This window comes from Calliphora vicina, chromosome 1 (assembly GCF_958450345.1).
Source record: "Calliphora vicina chromosome 1, idCalVici1.1, whole genome shotgun sequence".
NCBI lineage: Eukaryota > Metazoa > Arthropoda > Insecta > Diptera > Calliphoridae > Calliphora > Calliphora vicina.
Window position 1 is genome coordinate 84,218,044 of NC_088780.1, and position 24,793 is coordinate 84,242,836.

A 24,793-nucleotide genomic window follows, 5' to 3' on the forward strand; every position below is an offset into this window, starting at 1 on the left:
ATTAACAAACTCAAATGTTTTGCAGCAAATGTTTCACAGTATGGATGGGGACTTAGCGACATTGTCAACGAAGCGTCAACAAAGACGACTCTTCCATCTGTTATAAATACATACCATTTCGTTTTTTAATTTGTTTAATACAACGTCAAATGTTAACAAAATATGCAATTTCATTATTTACATCTACTTTAGAAAATTACCAAAAGTGTAGATTAGAATTACTAAAATGTACTACTGAATAAGTACCTAGTCAATAGTATTATCGTCAGTAGTAGATTTCCAATGACACTTACCTATAGTAAATAGCATTGTCTGGGGTAAAATAAGTCACTAGTACTGGTGACTGTGTCAATAGTAAGTCAGTATAGTTTCACTATTGACACTTCCTGCAGGGTAAATACAAAGTTTAAAATACATGTACATTAAATATGTCAGTTATTATACACACTCACTAATCATGTATATTGGATGTTAAAAAAAAATCTAATTTTAATTTGAATTGAAACGGCAAAATAAATACAAAAAAATGTTTAAAGTGCAAAAAAAAGGAATTTCGGTTAATCGACGCAAATTAATCGGTTTATTTGTTATTTGAAAATCGGCAATTTCAAATTATTCGAACAGTTAACCGTACAAAATTAATCGGTTAACCGATTAACGGTTAATCGATTGAATACCCTAATACATACCATTCTAACAAATTCAATCCAAAAACTGTTTTGAAAACTCTACTAATGTATTACAAATCACTTTTTAATATTATAAAAAAACCTCCGAAATTACCAAAAACAAAGTTGAATTATTTGTTTTACTTTTCGTGATCAGTGGTACCAAACTTCAAAGGAAAAAAAGTTTTGTTTATAAATAGTCGGTCTGTATTGCAATTGAGTACAAAAAGTGGTTTAATTTGAAAAAATCCCATGTTAAAATTTAAATAGTAGAGGAAGATGTATTTACTTAAAAACTTTTTCGGAAACAATTGCACATAACGAAACTAATAAAAATTAAATTCCGCATAATTCTAGAAGTTTTGGCTATATCATCACTAATGATTCATTAAAAACTTAGTGATGATCTTACCAAACGTTAAATTGAATTTGATGTACATACTAGAGTATCCAAAACTGAAACTGAAAAATAATAAATTTTCGAAATGATCAAATATTTAATTAAAAAATTGATTTAGATTTTTTGGTTGAAATTTAATGCATAAACCAATAATTAAAACAAGTATGTATTCCATTTACTGGGATAATAATTTTGAAATTTTTACAAAATAAAATGGACTTAGCACTTTTGCATATTTATAGTTATTTAATATTAAACATTCCTGACTACTAAAAACTACAAATTTTAAAGCTGTATATACTGTATAGGACATTTTATGTTTACTACACAACATATATGGCGGTTAACCGGTTTTTTCGATGTCGGTTAACCAAAAAACGGGTTTTTTAAAAACACTAGATATTTTGCTCCAAATTGTTGTTTATATAAACTATTTTATTTAATATTAACATGAAAATAAAATTATTCGATTATTCTAGTAATCGACAATTATTGATCGAAAATTTTTATTCATTCGATTAAAAAATAATATTTTTTCTTAGATTATTCGAATGACAACCCTACTAATGTATGAACACATGTAGAAAATCCATTAAAACCAAATTTTGGCTCCAAATCCGCATACACACATGCATTACTCACACATCTCGTGTGTGCTTTTGTTTGCATGTGTGTGTATCTGTTGAAATTTGGTCGTTAACATTTAACGCTTCCCCTCCACAATGTTTTCATTAGTATGACTATTGTCCGCTTGATGGCGCTGTCTGTGGTGCTACTACATTATGTGTTGTTGCTGTTTTAAGCGTGCGGGTCAATCTAGTGGAATTAATGGAATTGAAATTCATGGTGCATGAACTGCAATCCGAACTTTTTGTTGTTTGTTGCTTTATTTGTTTGTTTTTTTTTGTTATTTAAAATTTATAATGTCTGTGTGACATGGGCACCAATTGGTTTTCAATGCACCATTAAACACATCGAAATACAAGTAGTGCTTTTTGCAACATAATAATGGAAAAGTGTACAAATAAAAAAAAAAACATAGAGAGAGAAAACTCAATTGATAAGCCTTATGTATCGTTATGAACTTTGTTCAAGTCTACTCTACCTACCACACCTCTTCACCCAGTGATTGCAACGTTTTTTTGTTCAGAGCATTGTTGGAAGTAGTGTATGAATGCAATCAATACGAGTAAATGAATGCAATGAATTGTAATCAGTTCTTTTTCACAGTTTTATTTCAAGTTTCTTGTAAATATTAAACCAATTTAACACGCTACTTTTGAAAATGTTTAAACTCAAACACAGTTAATTTTAAGAAACTGTCTTCCTTTCGAAATTCTGATAATACATACGATCAATATAGAAATTATATTTAAAAATTCCATAAGGAAAATGATGTAATTATTAATAAGTTTAAAATGTTTGTGATTGATACTATAATATTGATTGATTGATTGATTGATTGATACTATAATATATCATCAATCCGTAAACGAAAAGTTCTATGCACTTTTAACAATTTTAAAGGAGCAAAAATATAGTTTAATTTTTATATGGCTAAAAGTACATTAATAAACTAATGCACATATTTGAAAATAATTTGGTAAGTAAATGAACGATTTACTAAAAAAGGTCTACATTACACCTAAGACAGATGAATAAAATTATAACAAATCGTTGCACTTAAAGAGTATACAAGTCAGTCGAATCCAATCGACTTTAATTTTTCTGTAGTTTCCCTTTGGATTAAAAGTCGTAAATAAATTCAGTCATTATAAACACGTTAGAAAAAATAGTAAAATAACAACAACAATTTGTTTTTTATGGTGTTTAAGTTCACATTTGCGTTTGATCAGATTTTAAAAGAATGAAAAAATCAAAATAATTATTAAAAATGCTATCAATTCGATATATTTAAATGTTCCATGCACATAACTAGTATGATCGCTTACATATAGATTTCATGAAGAATATTTTTCAAAATTTCGACTCATTGAAGGTCCGAATAACTATTGAGTTATAAGGTCATTGGAAATGTCTTTGAAATATCTATCACTAGATATCCTATTGTCTATATTAATGACATAGTAATCCAGATATAGATATAAATAGGTAAAAAATCGATGTTTTTTTGTATATCTCAGCCATTTTCTTGATTTTAAATAGCAACCGAACCGGGACTATAGCGGATATACTTATGTATGGATATTAGAGTATCCAAAACCGGTCAACCGGTTTTTTCATCTTTATAAACTTCACCGGTTTCGGTTTTTTGACAAACCGGTTTTTGTAAGACTGTTAACCGGTTTTAATGAAATACATTTTCTAAAGCTCATTCAAACATATTTATGAAAAACTTTGATGCCATTTTTAAAAATATTGATTTATTTAATAGGCAATTGTAGCATTTAACAACATTTCGTAAAAGATATAAAATAATTGCATAAAGAATTCAAAAATGCTTTTGAAGTCAAAAACCGAAACCGCTTAGCCGTTTTTTTTAAAAGACAATAATCGGAACCGGTTTTTTCAAAAACACACTTTTTCGGTTAAACCGAAAGCCAGTTTTTTAAATTTGCCGGTTTTTTGGACACTCTAATGGATATGCTTATGTAAGTTATTTGGGGGCCACGAAGAGTTGATTTCGACATACAGACGGACATGGTTATATCGACTCCGCTATCTATAACGAAAAATTTAAATTAAATATTTTATTTAAAAAATTTTAAATCGGCTATTTTTTTTTAACATACCTACTAAAAACCATAAAAATTAACGCGTACAAAAAATCTGCTATCGCCATCGCACAGTGGTATAGGAAAAAAATAGAGGGAAATAAATATGTAACTTCTAAACGGTAAGTCCGATTTGAATGACATTTTACATGCAAAAACAGGAAGTGTCGAGTTTAAGTTTTGAACTTGGACCTCGTGGGCTTAAAAGAGGCGCGACCAAGGGTCCTCAAAGTATGACACCTCGATTCTCTCTAATTTTCCCGATTTTCTATAATTTTCCTTTACGGAGTAACCACACATGTATGTGTCAACTAGAAACAGAATTCTTTAAAAATAATGACTAAGACCAAAGTTACATGCATTCGAATTAAAAAAAATGTAAAAAGGCAATTTTTCGCTAATTTTTTGTGAAAAAAGTACTTATTTTCTTTTTAAGTTATCGCAAAAAATTTCTAAGAGGATGTATAAGAAGTTTATACTTTTTGAAAAGCTAACTTTTAATCTTTTAATATTTTAAATGAAAAAAAATTAAAATTGTCGATACCGAAGGGACCAAGTCAATTCAAAAAACGCCTAATTTTTATATGAAATTCAAATTTAGGGTATATATTCTCAAATCGCATATTCAATATCAAAATATAATAGTTGATATATATAGGGTTCCGATAACCCCGACCCTGATATGGAAATTATAGCCAAAAAACTAAAAATTCCCATTTTTGGCATTATTTAACACTTTTTTAGGAATTGCGGGATTGCTGATTATAAATTTCAAAATTTGTTTTTATTTTTCCATTTTGAATGGAAAATTCTGCATAACTGTGAAATTTCATTAAAAATTATTCATAAATAAAAATTTAATTTCAATTTGAAAAATTTGTATCTATGCAAAAATTCAATAAAAACCATTTTTGTCATATTTTTCAAAAAAGTATTCCATGAATTTTGAATGTTATATGTATATAGACAAAATAACCTATCTATTGATATATAACATGTCTGCCTTATGTTTTTTACGCAGAGAACTAACAATAAGTATTTAAATCTTAACCTAAACAAGGAAGAAAGTATGGTCGGTCAAGCCCGACCATATAATACCCTATACTAAGTAAATGAGCAAAAACATTTTTCTTTTAAAATTTCAATAATTTATATTCGTGAGTGATTTTCGAAATGGGCCTTATATGAGAGCTATGACCAATTATGGACCGATCACCATGAAATTAGGTCGTGTGATTTATGTCTACATGAAAGTTATTTATGTTGAATTTTATGTGTATACCAACATTTTTAGGAGATTTATATGGAAGCTATGACTAATTAAGGACCGATCATAATAAAATTTGGTGACATGAATTCATTATATATAAAACTTATTTGGAGCAAAATCTGTGAAGATACCTATATAAATTAAACCGATAAAGTCCAATTTCGTGAGGACATTTGTATGGGTGCTAGGTGAAATAATGGACCGATTACAGCCAGTTTCAATAGTCTTGGTCCTTATGCCGAAAATTTGTATGTACCAATTTTTGTCGAAATATCTTCAAAATTGCGACATGTACTCTGCGCACAAGGTTTACATGAAAGCCAGACGGACGGGCGAAAGTGATTCTGAGTCGATCGGTATACTTTAAGGTGGGGGTTCTCCTCGCGTATTGTGAGAAAAACTGTCAAGCGGTGCATCCGGTGTGTTAAACCAATCTGGGTACGCAGAATTCAGTGATGCCGACCGTTTTTGCGGAGTTACGTTTTTTTAGTTTATTCAATAAGCTAAACCGTTTTAGAGTATTGTTGAACCTCCTCCATTTTTGAAATAACGATATATCTCGAAAATACGAAAAAGTGTCAATTTCATGCACAGTGGAATTAAATGAATTAAATCCATACATGCACTGATTTTTTTACTATAGTAAGTCTTTTCTATTCCTGAGTTAAACTTTGTTTAGAGTTGAAAACTTTAGCAATGTCCTTTTCATTTCACTCATTCTTATATGTTGACGTTATTGTGGTTGTATTATCGTATTCTTTCCTTTTCTCTTCGCACTTTTATATTGTTGTTGCTTCAACATTTGGCGTTGGCTTTGTTGTTGTTTTTTGTAGTTATATATAGTTAATGTGAAAAGTTGAAAATAAACTTTGTTGCATGCCACATACATAATTTCGTAATGTCAACTTTTAATGTTTTGTTTCACATTTTCTGTTTTTTTTTTTGTTTAGTTTTTGTTACATGTTAAATGCCCTGTAGTTTTAATTCCACTGGTATCCTTTAAGAGGTATATATTGAGATGTTTTAATTTGTTTACTATAATTTTTATGCAGGTGGTGATAATTGGTCACTACTGATTTAACATCGATCGACAAAACTACCAGTATGGTGATGTGCAATAGAGCAACTAATGCTGAAAAGTTACTAAAAAAGTGACAACGCACAGAATTAGTTTTCTGCAATGAATTAATATTCCAAATAAGTAGAAACAAAAGTTCAGCAAGTTGAATGGTGGTATTTTAAACGTACCTAGTTCCATGAACTGCAGGATAAGTATGTGTTAGGGTTTGTAACATTATACTACATAGTACAAAAGCCAAGTTGATTAACGTTTGTTGGGCACGTAAACTTTTGTAGTTGATACAAGAATAAATATTTTCTGATGAAAGTTTCTAAGTAACTTTTACAGCAAAAGTATGTATGTTTTGTGTGTTTTTAACTTTTGATTTATTTTTGGTTTTGAACACATTCATAAATAATCACATAGACAGACATATTTCAACCAACAATTTTCATTTACATATATTTTTAACAAGAATTTAAACTCAACTATTGTAATAAAACAAATTGGTCAAGAACGAAGCCAGTTACATTTGACTGCACGCAGAGAAAAAATATAGTTGGGCATGGTTACTGTAACCATTTCAATATTGTTACAAGTTTTTTAACTATATTATAGTCACAGTAACCATTTACATGATTGTGGTAACCATAATATGGTTAACTTACAATTCACATGATTGTCTCAACCATATATGTGGTTACAGTAAACATATATATGTTTGTTACAACCATTTATATGATGAAGGACTTATCATATTATGGTGCTCTCGGCTTAAGGCTTATCATAATCTGAGAACAACATATTATGATAAAATTATTCATCATAAATATGGTTGCCACAAACATATATATGTTTACTGTAACCATATATATGGTTGAGACAATCATGTGAATCGTAAGTTAACCATATTATGGTTACCACAATCATGTAAATGGTTACTGTGACTATAATATAGTTAAAAAACTTGTAACACTATATAAATGGTTACAGTAACCATGCCCAATTATTTTTTTTCTCTGCGTGTGTATAGTTAAATGCGTTAAATTATTTTAATATTTTTTATTTTCTTTTATTAAATTTAATTTCAATCCCAGTAAGTATGCACGAATGAATACACAATTTTTCCAATGTATATAAGTCCATTTGGCTCTGTTATTTAAACAACAATTACCGAAAGTGCACATTATCATTAAAAATACTGATGCCAAAAAGTGTTTTCTTAAATTTAAAAATACACTTCAAGTAATAAATGCAAAGTACATAATTTAGCTTTATGAAATATGAAATGTAATGAAGATAAATTAAATTTAGTTAATATTGGTCTCTAATTGAACCAATTAGAGATATAACCTGAAAGACATAAGTTGATACAACATACGTCTATGTTTATGTGGTTATAATACTATGATTATACATAACAGCTAGGATTTATAATTACTTTTGTAATTCCCGGGATATAATAAAAAAATCGTTTCATTCCCGGGAATTCACATGAATTTTTTAGTACAAAATTAAAGGAAAAACCAGTAACATTTTTTGACTAAGAAGTATTAATAGGCTTTTATAGAATATTTATCACGAATCTTTTCACACTCGTAATCATTTTCTGAAAAACGTGCAACTTGTTTTCAACGAAAACTTTTTCAAATCAGTATAAACAAATTTAAATCAATATTATTGTTATTAGTTTCTCTAAATATGAGTATCTTAAAGAAGCTGCAATGCTTAATAAATATTAATAAATCCTTTAAGAACTTATTATTTAAATCTGGTTTAAGTCTATATCTTCTACTTTTTCTGATTGTGAATATAGAATTTATTTCTAATCGAATGATTCAGTCTCAATGAGCGAAATCAAATTATTTCAAAATTATTTTTATTAATTTTTTGTCAACTGAATATTCTATTATTCGATAGGCAACAAATTTGGTCTTCACGATGAATCTGGAATTGCTAAACTCCAAATAAATTTCGAAAAAATTGTCCAAGAATTTCTAAAAAAATATTATCGGGAATATTTTCCAGAGATGGACCACTAATAACACCTTGGGCTCTACTTATAAATAGTAGTTTTTAAGTCAATCAAAATAATTTTATTATTTTAATTCAAATTAAAAACCTTTTGATTGTTTCCAATTTCGTTTTCAAATTTGATCACAATATCGATGGAATTATGGCAATATATTTTTCTTGCTGTAATTTTATAATGAAAATATCATCATAGCTTCTCTTACCAATATCGTCTCTAAAGTCTATCTTAAAATAAGCCAGAATATTATATTAGACTGTACCGAATCTCAAATAGCTTAATAAGTAGAAAAAAGGTATTTTTAAAAAAACGGGTAATATATCCGGAAGTGCTTCTAAGAGCACAGAACCAAATGATTCAAATTCTATTAACAAGAAAATTAAATGTGATGTGATGTTAATTTCGGAGACACATCTTACAAATAGATATAACTTTAATATATCAGGATACTTTATTACACAAACCATCCGGATGGTCAGGCACATGGCGGTACCGATATCATAATTAGAAACCGATTGAAACACTATGCCCTAGATGCGTTTTCAAAGGATTATATGCAAGCAACATCTATTCGCCTTGAATACCCAGCTGGAGAATTAACTCTGAGCTCTATATATTGCCCACCACGTTTTTCGATGACCAAGAAGAAATTTGAAGAATTCTTTATAGATCAGTTTCTGGCATGTGGAGACTACAGTGCCAAACATACATATTGGGGTTCGCGATTGGTAAATCTCTCTCTTATAAAGCTCTAGTTGATCGCAACAATTGCTTAGATTTCGTGTCTCCTGGACACCCAACTTATTGGCAAACTGATCCTAGAAAAATTCCTGATCTAAGAGACTTCGCCATATGTAGAAATATTATTCGAAATGCAATATCCACAGAAATATCCTATGATCTATCTTCTGACCACTCTCCTGTAATTATTAATTATTGTGTCAGACCCAACATCCCAAGATTTCCTAAGGACTTTTTCTATTTTAAGACAAATTGGCTAAAAAATCCTATTTTACAGTGTGAGGAAGACATAGATAGGACCGTCAATGACTTCACGTCAATCAATGACGTGATTAACCCACTGGTAGAGGCATAAAGCGCTTTAAGAAAAGCTGACGGAACCTGATATTAGTCCTGAGGATGTTAATTGAGTAATTAAAAATATATTAAACTTCAAAAAATCACCGGGATATGATTTAATAACGCCATCAATGATTAAAAACCTACCAAATGTGTGTACGTGTGGAGTCATGGTTGAAAAACTGGCGAATGAGTTGAAAAGTAAACATGTTACGTTCGCTCTAAGGAGAGGAAATTGGCCAACTGTCACACTCAAACTCGTTAATATACCGCAGTCTGATTATATCACCTACCTTCGTATTCATCTAGATAGACGGCTTACTTGGCGCCGCCATATCGAAACCAAGATACTTCACATGAAGTTAAAAGCCTCTAGCTTTCATTGGTTAATCAGTGACCAATCAAAATTAAGTCTTGAATATAAAGTCATCCTGTATAAGACCGTTTTAAAACCAATTTGGACATATGAAATTAAATTATGGGGAATGGCTGGCAACACCAGTATTGATCTTATACAGGGGGCCCAATCTAAAATTCTTAGGACCATGAAGGGAGCACCATGGTATGTAAGAAATGAAAATATCCACAGGGACTTAGAAGTGATATTGGTAAAGGAAGAGTTCAAGAAAGTCCTTGAGAAATATATTGTAAAGCTGCGAAACCATCCCAATACGCTTGCAAGACAACTTGTGCAGATCCAAACCCGATCCAGGCTCCGTAGAGCAGATCTACCACCCCGCTAAGATGAGTGCCAGTTAACCATGAAGGCCCTCTTGTTGAAGAGCGAATAGTTTTAATTTTAGTTATACGATTTAAATACTTATTGTAAGGTTGATAAAAGACAGATTTAATAAATAAAGCGTTAAAAAAAATAATATATATCCGGAATTTGAGCAAAGCTTGATTGATATCTTGGCTATACCCTTATATAAATATTCGATAGCGCTCAGTTTCCGTTTGTGAATAATTACCAAGTAATGGGTTAAAATGCTTTTTAACATGGAAATGTCATTTAGAGAAGAACTTACCACAAACGTTTACAAAAATTAAGTAACAACCATAATAACTCATTGATTATAAGGAGTTAGTAAAGCCAGGGACTGAATTATTTTTCGATAGATCATTTGATCACGAACGAAGTAATTCGGCTCATGGTATATCAAATAATTTGTGTTATATAGACTAAATTTTCTGTGTGTGTATCTACATACATTTATGGTCAAAGAATAAAGCGTCATCATACATTTGATAGGAGATAATGATGCGGAGGTACATCCTTCACATCCGTTCTCACGCAAACTTCCACACACATGCAGGACTATAAGCAAAATGTAATTTACTTAATCTCTGTTATGAGACTCATTATGCAGATATTTTTTTTTCATTTTCTTTATAATACATTCGCTCTTCTTCAATGGCTTCAATATTTATGAGAATAATTTGGCAGCAGCTTATTTGAACTCGAAAGACAATTTTTAAAAGTAAAAACTACAACAGAACAAGTGTCTATAATGGTTAACAAGAAATTAAACTTTGCCAAATAAATTGAATATGTTTAAAGAAGCGTCATTCAGTTCCTGCCAATTTTTGGGAATATGTAATTTGAAATGTCTTATGATAATCATAAATTTCAAAAGCTTAAGTCAATAACACAAATCAGACTGCGACATTTTATCCTCCTACCAGATACCAGTTTGTAATATTACGTACGTATGTCGTAGATATAGAATTTATGCAAAATAACCCCTTTGGCAAATGATTAAACCCTTAAATTTTGGAAACACACACTCACATGCTAAATAGACACATATGCATGATAATAAACGCACATAAAACCAACAAATGCCATTAAAATCCTTTTGAAAACCAGTTGAAAAGTATCAAATCCCTTTTTTCTTCCTTTTTTTGTATCCCTTTCTTTTGGTTCCAAAGTGTGGTTGGGATAAAATTATACATTCATATGTGTCTTCTGTATGTTTTGTATATGAGTATGTATATTTGCTGTTAAATTTAAAAAGCTTTAGAAATTTCGCCACCTTTATTGTCGTTTGGTACTAGTACGAGTTTAGGATGAAAAGTTTTTTCAATATTTTAGTATCTAAAATAATTGTGCAAAAATAGAGCCAATCAAATAAGGAGAGTACATGTCGAAACTTGGTTGAAAACTAAAAAAGATGAAAAAAATTCTATATTTTTTATAACAAGAGGAAAAACACAAAAATTAAAAAAAATAGACAAGATATTTAGCATTAAATCATGATCGCGATTTGAAAGATAAATCAAACAAAATTGAACACAAATGAGAGTCATATATATGAAAATGACACCAAATTTTATGAAGATCGGTCTATAATAATAGTCATAGCTCTCGAGTATACATCTCCTAAAAATTTAGTTATCGAAATAATTTTCAACACAAATAAGTTTCATTGACCTTGGGTCTTCCTATTTCGATCATATTCGGTAAACACACACTCTTTACAGCCATCTGGACATTTCCATTTTAATTTTTGCTAATTTTCGAAAATCTGAAGACCCAAGGTCTGAAACATGTGTTTTTTTTTGCTCTTTGTTGGAATTCATAATATACCAAAGTCATGTAACCTAATTTTATAACGATCAGTCCATTAGACAATTAGTCATAGTTCCCATATAAATTTAAAATGAGAACCAATCATACTTACATATATACTCGGTAATGGGTATTATATAGTCGGGCTTGATCGACTATACTTTCTTACTTGTTTTTAATTAGTATTTTGCAATAAAAACTTGTTTATAATTGCAAGCACAATATTCTGGATTTTAAATGGACTTTTCGAACTGCACTCACATGATCAGCAAACAATCATATGAGTTTCTCTTTACATGTGTGGAAAAATAGAGTCCTTTCATTTTTCATTGTTAGATATCATCTGAAGTAAACACACATTCAAAGTCATACATGCACATAGAGAGAGACAGTTTGTAAGGATGTGTGTCGTTGTGTTTGAATATGCCAACCCTTTTTTAATCCTTTTGGCCATTTTATAATGTGTATATAGCACTTTATTATACCCCAATGTGCAATTACTGTAAGCATCAAACAATTTTATCATTTTTAATCATCAGAACAAGCACGATATATAGTACATATAGTAACTGACTCCCTCCAAACAATGTCTGTTTGTCTATGAATTTGGATGGTGAGTTTTTTTGAATTAAAAATGATATTAAGTTATTATCGGTGACTTTGAATGTTACCGTTAATGTTCTAATATTTTACAAGCAAAAAGGGAGAAATGTTTTTTTGTACAATTTCTATTAAATTTGATATGAAAGTTCTGTAATTTTGCTGCTGGTGGCAGTTTGATTGTTTGTTTTTAAGCATCAAAACATCCACCTCCTCAACTAATAATGGCTGGATATTTTGCCATATGAGCTGCCATGTAACTTTTTGCAGAGGAAGTTGTTTAATACTCTGAAAGGAGTTTAAATTTACATTTTAATATACGAGCATTTAAATGTTAATTTGACTTGTGCACTTGTTTGGGATTAAAATCCGTATGTGTTTGTCTACACTTTTAATAGTTTAAATCCCTTTTTTATTAATGACTGAGTGTTGTACTATGTCTACATTAAAATATTTTTAATACTTTATTTAAAGCTTTTTTCGATGGTATTTTCTGATAAATAAAATGGCTGACATACGTTTATATCGATTTGTTTATAAACCTGTGAATTTTTTTTTTGTTTTTGTCATCATTTATTTAACAACTAACCGACTCAATTTATATAACAAAAAAAACTTATTCTTAGACTTATGAATTATTTTCATTGATTTTTTTAACATTTGATCCAAAGAATAATGCCCAGTTTAGACCTTATATCGGAAACTTCTCAACGGAAATCAGCATTCATTGATAAATGTTTTTCGTGCACTTTGAGCAACATATGATTTGTATCATCGAACTTCCCATCAAAATGGTCGCCCTGATCGTGTGATATTACACCTCCGGATTTGTATACCCTACACCACCATAGTGGGGAGGGTATTTTGCAGGGACCGTAACGGTTATAAGTGATATCAAAAAAGTTGTTTTATAACAGTTATTTTGTGACCTTAAAAATAAAAATGCATCTAAAATAGTTATTTTTCAACGTAAAAATAAAAGATCCCATGGAACTCTCAAGGGATCTCTCATTTGAGAAGTTTTATTTTTCCCGTTAGAAAATAAACCTCATTTTATGTAAATTGACACCTAACGCTTGCCGCTGGTCAGATCATTACAATTTGTAAAGACCCTTGCATTGCAATTCAATAATTTTTCATTAAAATAAAATGAAGTGGGATTTTAATTTATTTTTATTGTTTGATACCTATTATCAAATTGTTGTTTTTTTTTCTTAAATAATAATGTTTGTAGTAAACATTATATCAGATAGACTCAAAAAAGGAAGATACTGAAAAAAGTAGAAAATAAACAAAAAGAGTTTTATTTTCTGACGGGAAAAATAAAACTCCTCAAAAGACTTTTATGAGTTTTTTTTTCTGACGGTAAAAATAAAATTGTTTTTTTAAGAGTTTCATGTGAACTTTTAGTTTTACATTGAAAAATAACTGTGAAGTTGAGATCTTTTTTTTGAATGTTACATAGATTCTGAAAGAACATGTCAATACGAATATATTGGTATATAACAGTATATGTATGTCTCCGTTTGCTCTAACATACAGATTTTTTGATTTAAAATTGTCTGGATAACTGTTATTTAGGGTCCCTTGTATTTTGGGCTAGTGCTGATGTTTGTAACGTCCAGAAATATTTGTATAACACCTACCTTAAAGTATACCGATCGATTCAGAATCGACTCAATAGAATTTTGTTGGTCCATTATTTCACCTAGCCCCCATACAAATGTGCTCCCGAAATTGGACTTTATAAATTTCTTTACAAATATGTTCTATATATGTTATGGAATTCAGTCATCTAATTTAATGATGATGCATAATTCGTCATAGCTCCCATATAAGACCTGCTTCCGAAAATCACTGTAACGAGCATTAATCTCATAAAAATGTTGGTATACACACAAAACTCAACATAAATAACTTTCATATAAACATAAATAGACATAATTTCATGGTGATCGGTCCATAATTGTTCATAGCTCCCATATAAGGGCATCTTCCGAAAATCATTCACGAATATAAATTACTGAAATTTTAAAAGAAAAATATTTTTGCCCACTTACTTTCTCCGAACCCTGAAGGTAAAGTAAGGAGCTGTATTTTGGTCAGGAAAGACATTAAGGTTTTCCTTCTATCTAATTACAGTTCTGGTGATTTAACGGTAGTTGCACTAGAGCGACAAGGGTTACCAACCCTAATCATATCATCTGCGTACCTACCATACGACGAAGCTAATCCGCCCTCATGTGCCGTACGCACACTTGTAGACTGGTGTAACACAAGGGGCCATGATCTCATCATAGGATGTGATGCTAATGCCCATCATACTCTGTGGGGGAGCTCGGATATAAATGACAGGGGTGAGTGTTTACTTCAATACCTTCTATCTACTAACCTAAGTGTTTGCAATAGGGGTAATATACCAACGTTCTTCAATAGGATCAGGGAGCAGGTCATTGATATTAATTTGGTAGGGAACACTGACTCAGTTAGAATTCTTGATTGGAGAGTTTTACTCGAGTGCTCATTCTCCGATCACCACAGGATAGTGTTTACGATACAGCTTACACTGGATAGGAAAAAACCCTTTAGAAATCCTAGGAAAACCGACTGGGTCAATTTCTGTAATCTTAGTGACACCATACCACATCCAGCAATGGATAGATTAAATGGTACACGGGACTTGGACGACTCGGTTGATTTTCTATCCAGGTCATTAAGGGAAGCCTACTATGCTTCGTGTAGGGAGCGGCAGGGACCTAGGAAATTCCGGCAACCATGGTGGAATCCTAGACTAATGCAGCTAAGAAAGGAATGTAGAAAACTTTTTAATAAGGCGAAGAGGGACCAAGACTTGTTAAGCTGGGACGATTATCGTCAAAGCTTCAACACTTTCAAGAGGGAAACCAGACGGGCAAAGAGGGAATCTTGGGAGCGTTTCTGTGGGGAACTGGAGAATACCACGGAGGCATCGCGTCTACGAAAGGTACTATCCAAGGATCCTGGTACGCCTGGATTCCTGATGAAACCGGATGGTAACTTTACTGAAAGTAGTATCGAAACTTTGGAACTGCTAATGGAGACACACTTTCCGGGTTGCAGGGATGATGAAAATGAGGTATCCGCTTCGGAGCATCTTGCAGCTTCTCAAATCCACATAAGTGAATTAGTTAGATCCATTGTTAGCGTGGAGAAAATCTCGTGGGCGGTGTCATCTTTTAAGCCCTATAAATCACCAGGGCCAGATGGCATATTCCCAGCGTTACTCCAAAAATCAATTTCAACCATCATGCCATGGCTTATAATGATATTTAGGTACAGCCTGGAAACAGGATACATTCCTAAAGAATGGAGAGAGGTTACAGTGGTATTTATCCCCAAAGCGGGAAAGGTAAACCACAGTACCGCAAAGGACTATAGACCGATCAGTCTGTCATCGTTTTTATTGAAAACACTGGAAAGATTGGTCGATATCCACGTCAGGAACATCCTCTCCCCTGATAATTTCTGTAGGGCACAGCACGCATACCTTAAAGGCAGGTCGGTGGAGACAGCCTTGCATGACGTTGTCGGAACTATAGAGGGGACACTTGACAAGAAGGAATATGTTATGGCATCTTTCTTGGATATAGAGGGTGCGTTTAATAATGTGAACATATCCGCAATAGTTGATGCACTGGGTGACTTATGTGTTGATCAGCGGATAAGGAACTGGACAGAAAATATGCTTAGGAGCAGGGCCATTAACTCTAATATGGGTATTGTTAGGACAAGGAAAGTTGTGACATGAGGCACACCACAAGGTGGGGTCATCTCTCCACTTCTGTGGAATCTTGTCGTAAATAAAATCCTTTTCAGGCTCAGTAGGATAGGTACCAAAGTAGTCGCATATGCTGACGACGTTGTGCTTCTTATTCAAGGGAAGTTTCTTCCCACAATAAGTGAACTCATGGAATCAGCGCTCAGCGTTCTGCTATCATGGGCCAAGGAAAACGGTTTGGGTGTTAACCCTGCCAAGACCGAACTGGTTCTTTTCACCAGGAGATATAAAACTCCAGAATTTAAACCTCCACGACTGGATGGTACTTTTCTGAAGATTTCAAGCGAAGCCAAATATCTTGGCGTAATTTTGGACTCTAAGCTCTCGTGGAAACGTAATGCTGAGAGTCGAATGAAGAAGGCATTATGTGCCTTCTATATATGCAAGAAAACCTTTGGGAAGAGATGGGGTCTTAAACCATACATTGTACACTGGATGTACACCGCGGTCATAAGACCTATTTTGACCTATGGGGCTCTTGTTTGGTGGAGAGTGGTGGACACTAAGACTCACCTCTCTATTCTAAACAAGGTACAAAGATTAGCATGTCTTGCAATTACTGGCTCTATGAATTCCACACTTCAGGCCAGTCTAGAGACGATGCTAAATATAACTCCCCTTGATATATATATCAAATGCATTTCTGCTAAGTCTGCTCTACGACTCAAACAGTCGAGCGGACTGAAGCATGATCGTATTGGTCATGACACCATCCTACAAAAGATAGGCAGGCCAATCATAGGGCGGGAAACGGATTATATAATACCCACACCGAATTTTGATAGAACATTTAGGATCAGAATACCGACAAGGGATGATTGGGCCGCGAACTCTGTCCTAAGAGATGACGTGATCTCAATCTATACTGATGGTTCAAAGACAGAAAGAGGCACGGGCTCGGGAATCTTCTCAGATGAGCTGGACCTTTTGATGTCTCTTCGATTACCCGATACCTGCACGGTTTTCCAGGCAGAGATTTATGCTATTGATACAGCCGCGAGAAGAATCCGGGAACTGAATCTCGAAAATTCGACCATACATATCTACTTGGATAGCCTGGCATCAATCAAGGCTCTTAACTCCAACGTGATTAGGTCGAAATGTCTTCTCAATTGTATCAAATCACTGGCACAACTGACACAACATCACGTGGAGTTGATATGGGTTCCAGGACATGCGGGCATCCGGGGAAATGAAGTATCTGATGAGTGCGCAACCAACGGGTCGTCCCTGGACGTATCTCTTGCGCAAAGGGATATTCACACTCCCTTGGTGACAGTATCAAAATTGATAGATGAATGGGCTTTGAGCGAGATGGAACTCAGGTGGTCAAATATCATCACTTGTAGAATATCCAGAATGCTCTGGCCCAATCTGACAGAGGATAGAACTAAGACTCTTTTGTCTCTTAGTAGGAATTCGATTAGACTTCTCACGGGTATAATTACTGGGCACTGCATGATTGGACATATGTCGGAACGTATGGGTTACCCACGTTATGGCTATTGTAGAAGTTGTTTAGATGAAGAGGAGGAGGAATCGGTACAGCACCTTCTATGTGAATGCCCAGCCTTACAAGAGCATAGACTACTACATCTTGGTAGAGCTCTTTTCCATGATCTGGACTGTCTCAGAGATGTGTCACTAGTGAATATGATTGGGTTTATTAGAAGTACCGGCTGGTTCCCATGGGGACCACAGAAATCACATAATAGACGAAACTAGGGAGGGAAACTATTCTCACTTTATGTATAACATTTTCAGCATAATGGAATAGTACTTCTAAGGGTACCACAATGGGCCGCAAGGCCTCCGAGTAAACTCGCTAACTTGCGAGCAACCCACGTAACCTAACCTAACCTACTTAGTGTAGGGTATTATATGGTCATACATACTTTCTTACTTGCTTTTCTTTGAAAGCTAAAAGTCTTCGTCTACAAACCAGCTATGATTCAAGATTTGGAAGCCAACATTACTCTCGTTATTCGCGAGATACCGGAAGCAATGATGAAAAGAGCGATCGAAAATTCGACTCTCCAAATGGAAGAAAATTGAGAAATTATCTTCAAAGGCAAATGTCAGAGATTGTTCTTTCAGGTCATAATAACGATTCTCCATCCATGTTTTATTTAAAATTAAAATAACCTCTAAATGAATAACTCTTATTAGACTAAGTTGCATTTACAGGAGGAAATTTGAAGGGGGCAATGTGAAATTATGGAATAATGAGTAGGATTCATCATTATACCAAATTGTATTGAACTATTATGATAGCAGCGACTTGTACTTTATACACAGTACATCCAGACTGACATCATTAATCGAGACAGAAAGTAATTCGCAGTCTCTTGGTGCACTTTAAGTTTTAGACTAAAACTAAAAATAAACGCTCTTGAAACTGTGACGATATTTGTGCCAGTTTCGTGAATCGTTCTCCCATTTCACCATATCGAAGAGTATAAATCGACTTTACCAAGTCATCCATATAAGATAACTAGGATCTAAAATCTATCATGAAAATAATTCTATGGTAATTATAGAAAAGAGAGGAGACATTATACCGTAGACAGACGATAGAGTTAATTTGCATTAACAGCACATTAATGTGAATTAAAATTTAACCCTGACAGTTTAAGATGACAGTTTTTGCATTTAGTAAACAGTTGTTTGTTTGTAAACTGTTTAATATTGAACAAATTTGTTGCAAATCGGTAAATTCTCTGCTAGATGTTAAGCTTTTCCCAATTAATTGCCACGTAAAAAACACAAAAGAAGTGTTATATATCAATCGATAGGGGATTTTGTCTTTTTTCTAAAATATATATAACATTTGACAATTAAAAAAATTCATGGAATACTGGTTTTTGCCAAGATAACAAATTTTGCAAATTGAAATTAAATTTTTATTTATGAATATTTTTTAATGAAATTTTACAGTTCTTTATTATTAGGAATCCCGCAATTCCCAAAAAAGTGTTGAAATTTTTTTTTAGTTTATTTCGGAACCTTTTTCAAAATAATTAAGAACATATTTGGCCACCTGATCTGCAATTCTTATGAGAAGCAGACGTGTTTTTTATTCGCTTCGCGATTTAAGTGGTTTCAGTGAAAATTTAAATAAAAAGGAAAAATTTAGCGATTGGACGCAAAAAAAAAAAAAAAATATTTCTCTAAGTGTTTAATATAAACAAACAAAAAAAATATACAATATAACAAAAAAAATAGAAATTTGTTTAAAAGTGCTTTGTTTATTTTCTTTTTTCAAATTTCGTTAAATTACTGTGAGCATATGAACTCTCATAATGAGAGTAGACTCAGTTTAAACGGTAGAAATGCCTACATATTTTTGAACGGGGAGGGTGAAAATAGAGGTGCTAACAAAAATATAAGAGATCCAGACTTTAACAAAAATTATTTAACCGCCAAACCGATTGAGAGAGCGCGCTCTTGTTCCCCCGTGATACAAATACATGAGAACAATATTGCACACATATCATCACCTAGTAATGCTTGTTTAGAACAAAGCATAAAAGAAAATAAAAAGTGTTCTGGTACAACAACAAATACTGCAGTAGATATAACAGAGTCGACAATGATAAATACACAAGCTTATGATAATCCACTAACAACATCTAGTGAGAGTTTTAATGTATTTAACACTGAAAATACCGTGATGGAAGATAATGGAACATCAAGTGGTGCTATACCTAAGGTTGGAAATAAGATAAGTAAAACTAAATCTCCAGTTCAAACAGGTATGCTTAGATATATATAAGCGAAATTTAAGTCCCCAGAAAAGTCTGCCTTCTGAGAAGAAGCAAAAAATTACTGATAACCCCTTGAAAAGTAACCGTTTTGCTCTCTTGAGTGAGGAAGATTCTAATCGTCAAAAAAATGATGATAAATCCATCCGTAAACCGTTAAAACCACCACCAATATTCCTTCGTGAAACTAGCTCTAATAGCTTAGTGAAATCATTTATTGAACTCATTGGAAAAAATAATTTTCATATTGTTCCAATAAGAAAAGGAGGTGTGCAAGAGACAAAAATAGTTGTATACACTGAGGATTGTTATAGAAAAATTTCTCAACACCTAAATGACAGTATGAAAAACTTTTATACATATCAACTTAAGAGTTGCAAGGGCTTGATAGTGGTCATAAAAGGTATAGAGTCCAGTGTAGATACAAACGAAATCAAGGAGGCCCTGGAAGAATTGGGCTATCAGACAAAGAATGTAGTCAATATCTTTAATAGAGACAAGGTTCCTCAGCCAATGTTTAGGGTTGAGTTAGAGCCTGATGATAGGAAATTAAAAAATAATGAAACTCACCCTATATACACTCTAAGATATTTGTTGAATCGTAGAGTAAATATAGAGGAACCTCTTAAGCGTAATCGTCCAGTTCAGTGTAGTAATTGTCAGGAATTTGGACATACACGTAATTATTGTACCCTACGCACAGTATGTGTTGCATGCGGAGGCCTGCACTCTTCGTCACAATGTGATATAGTTGAGAATGGTCTCAGTAGGAAATGTGGTAACTGCGGTGGAGATCATTCCGCTAATTATCGCGGATGCCCGGTCTACAAGGAGTTACTAAAAAGATTAAGAGAGAGGCAAAAGCTGTTGAGAGGTGAAATAGTTGAATCAACACCTACAAATTCGGTATCTACATCTAGAACACTAAGCTCTGGAGTAGATTTTTCAAATGATAAAATAAATGCGGCTCATCCAGTATCACAGGAAAATGGCCAGGGAGCTACAATTAATGCTGGAGCCAGCTCATACGCCAGTATTTTAAAAACGGGTTATCAAAAGCCAAAAGTCCCCCAAAATATGGGAGGGTTGGAAAACCTTATGCAAACACTTACTGAGAATATTTCCTCTCTTAATCAAAATATGACTAACTTCATGTCATCCATGCAAAACACAATACAAGAGCTTCTGAGAGCACAGAACCAAATGATTCAAATTCTATTAACAAGAAAATGAATTTTTTGAAGATATGTTTCTGGAATGCAAATGGTTTAAACCAGCACAAATCGGAAATTTCCCATTTTATGTTAAATAAAAGCATCGATGTGATGTTAATTTCGGAGACACATCTTACAAATAGATATAACTTTAATATATCAGGATACTCATTTTATTACACAAACCATCCGGATGGTAAGGCACATGGCGGTACCGGTATCATAATTAGAAACCGATTGAGACACTATGCCCTAGAAGCGTTTTCAAAGGATTATATGCAAGCAACATCTATTCGCCTTGAATACCCAGCTGGAGACCTAACTCTGAGCTCTATATATTGCCCACCACGTTTTTCGATGACCAAGGAAAAATTTGAAGAATTCTTTATAACACTAGGAGATCGGTTTCTGGCATGTGGAGACTACAATGCCAAACATACATATTGGGGTTCGCGATTGGTAAATCCCAGAGGTAGACAGCTGTATAAAGCTCTAGTTGATCGCAAAAATTGCTTAGATTTTGTGTCTCCTGGACACCCAACTTATTGGCCAACTGATCCTAGAAAAATTCCTGATCTAATAGACTTCGCCATATGCAGAAATATTATTCGGAATGCAATATCCACAGAAATATCATATGATCTATCTTCTGACCACTCTCCTGTAATTATTAATTATTGTGAGAGACCCAACACCCCAAGATTTCCTAAGGACTCTTTGTATTTTAAGACAAATTGGCTAAAATATAGGAAATATATCAGCAGTCATATCCACACAAATCCTAATTTACAGTGTGAGGAAGACATAGATAGGACCGTTAATGACTTCACGTCATTGATTGTTTCGGCTCTGGAACACTCTAGGTGCCAGATCCCTCCAAAAACTAATACGCCTATTTCAAGTTCGGATATTGAAAGACTTCTTCTCGAAAAGAGAAGACTCAGAAGAGAATGGCAACATAATAGATCACCTGCTGCAAAGCAGAGGCTGTCCGCAGCAGTACGAAAACTGAAAAGAGCCCTTCATTTAGAGGAGGATCGCATAAACGAAAAATATATTAAAAGTTTGACGAGTACAAAATACACAAATTTCTCTCTTTGGAAGGCAACGAGCAACATTAAGCCACCGGTAGAGGCACAAAGCGCTTTAAGAAAAGCTGACGGAACCTGGGCACGAAGTGCTATAGAAAAAGCCTCAGTATTTGCTGAACATTTAAGTGAAGTATTTCAACCCAACTCCACGGCAAATGAGTTTGAACTAGAAGAACTGCCAGCTTCAACAATGGCTAATGCAGCCCAATTCGATATTAGTCCTGAGGATGTTAATAGAGTAATTAAAAATAAATTAGACTTGAAAAAATCACCGGGATATGATTTAATAACGCCATCAATGATTAAGAACCTACCAAATGTGGCAATAATTGTGCTATCTATATTGTTTAATGCGATCTTGAAACTAGGAATTTATCCAAAAAATTGGAAAATTTCTCAAATAATAATGATACCTAAACCGGGTAAAGATTTAACCCTGCCATCTTCTTATAGACCTATTAGCCTACTCCCTTGTTTGTCGAAGTTATTCGAAAAAATATTCCAGGAAAAGATAATACCTTTTTTGAATGATGGAAACATTATCCCAGTACACCAATTTGGTTTCCGTGAACATCATGGCACCATTGAACAGGTCAATCGTTTAACTGGAGAGATTCGAAAATCTTTTGAATTAAAGAAATATTGTTCTGCCATCTTTTTAGACGTTGCTCAGGCTTTTGACAAGGTATGGCATAAGGGTCTAATACATAAAATCAAATGTTTACTACCACTATGTACTCATAAATTGCTGGAGTCTTATTTATCGAATAGACTTTTCAGAGTTAAGTACAATGATTATGTGACGAGAGAATGCAAGATTGGAGCTGGCGTGCCACAGGGAAGTGTACTAGGACCTACGCTATATTTGATTTACACCTCCGACCTCCCTACGTGCGATAAACTAACAATTTCAACATTTGCTGATGATACCGCCATTATTAGCTCAGACGAAAACCCACTCATGGCATCTAGTCAACTACAGAATTACCTCGTACGTGTGGAGTCATGGTTGAAAAACTGGCGAATAAAGGTAAATGAGCTGAAAAGTAAACATGTTACGTTCGCTCTAAGGAGAGGAAATTGCCCACCTGTCACACTCAACAACGTTAATATACCGCAGTCTGATTATGTCACCTACCTTGGTATTCATCTAGATAGACGGCTTACTTGGCGCCGACACATAGAAACCAAGAGACTTCACATGAAGTTAAAAGCCTCTAGCTTTCATTGGTTAATCAGTGACCAATCAAAATTAAGCCTTGAATATAAAGTCATCCTGTATAAGACCGTTTTAAAACCAATTTGGACATATGGAATTCAATTATGGGGAATGGCTAGCAACACCAGTATTGATCTTATACAGAGGGCCCAATCTAAAATTCTTAGGACCATGACGGGAGCACCATGGTACATAAGAAATGAAAACATCCACAGAGACTTAGAAGTGACATTGGTAAAGGAAGAGTTCGAGAAAGTCCGTGAGAAATATATTGTGAAGCTGCGAAACCATCCCAATACGCTTGCAAGACAACTTGTGCAGACCCAAACCCGATCCAGGCTCCGTAGAGCAGATCTACCACCCCGCTAAGATGAGTGACAGTTTACCATAATGGCTCTCTTGCTGAAGAGCAAATAGTTTTAATTTTAGTTATAAGATTTGAATACTTATTGTAAGGTCAAAATAGACAGATTCAATAAATCAATAAAACGTTAAAAAAAAAAAAATATTTGGCCACCTAAAATGGGATACTATATTTTATCGACTATGCGATTTTAGAATGTTTGCCCTAAACTTGAATTTTACATAAAAAATAGCCGTTATTTGAATGGATCTGGTCCCCTCGGTATCAACAATTTTCAAATTTTGTTTCATTTAAAATATTTGGTGAAAAGTTAGCTTTTCAAAAAGTATAAATTCCTTATACATCGTCTTAGAAATTGTTTGCGATAACATAAAAGAAAAAAAATACGTTTTTCCCAAATAATTAACTTTGGACTTAGTCATTATTTTTGAATTCTTTTTCTGTTTGACACATACATACATGTGTTGTTAGTCCAATAAAGGAAAATTGGAAATACTTGGATCCGCTGTTATCAAAAAACTGGAGAAGGGTGTGTAAAAATTTTGAAAATTAATTTTCAAATGCGAATATCTCCTAAGCTGTAAGAGATAATTGATAGGTTTTTTGTAGTGCTCGATGAGGAAGTTCTATAAATATAACTTGCTCGGTTTTGATTTCGTGTATTTACTTCAAAGCTAATGCGCGTTAGGATGGGGATAATTCACAAATTTATTTGAATTAAGACTGCTAATGCAAATTAACGCTGTCGTCTGTCTACGCTATTACCTTCTATCAATAATCCTAAACGTGTCCGTGTTTGAAGAGGATTGATGTCAAAACTCCCACTCGTTATTTTACGGAAAGCCAACTGGTTATTGAAACCGTAAGCCACGAGTATTCAATTTAAGTGGATATACAGAGTTGATGG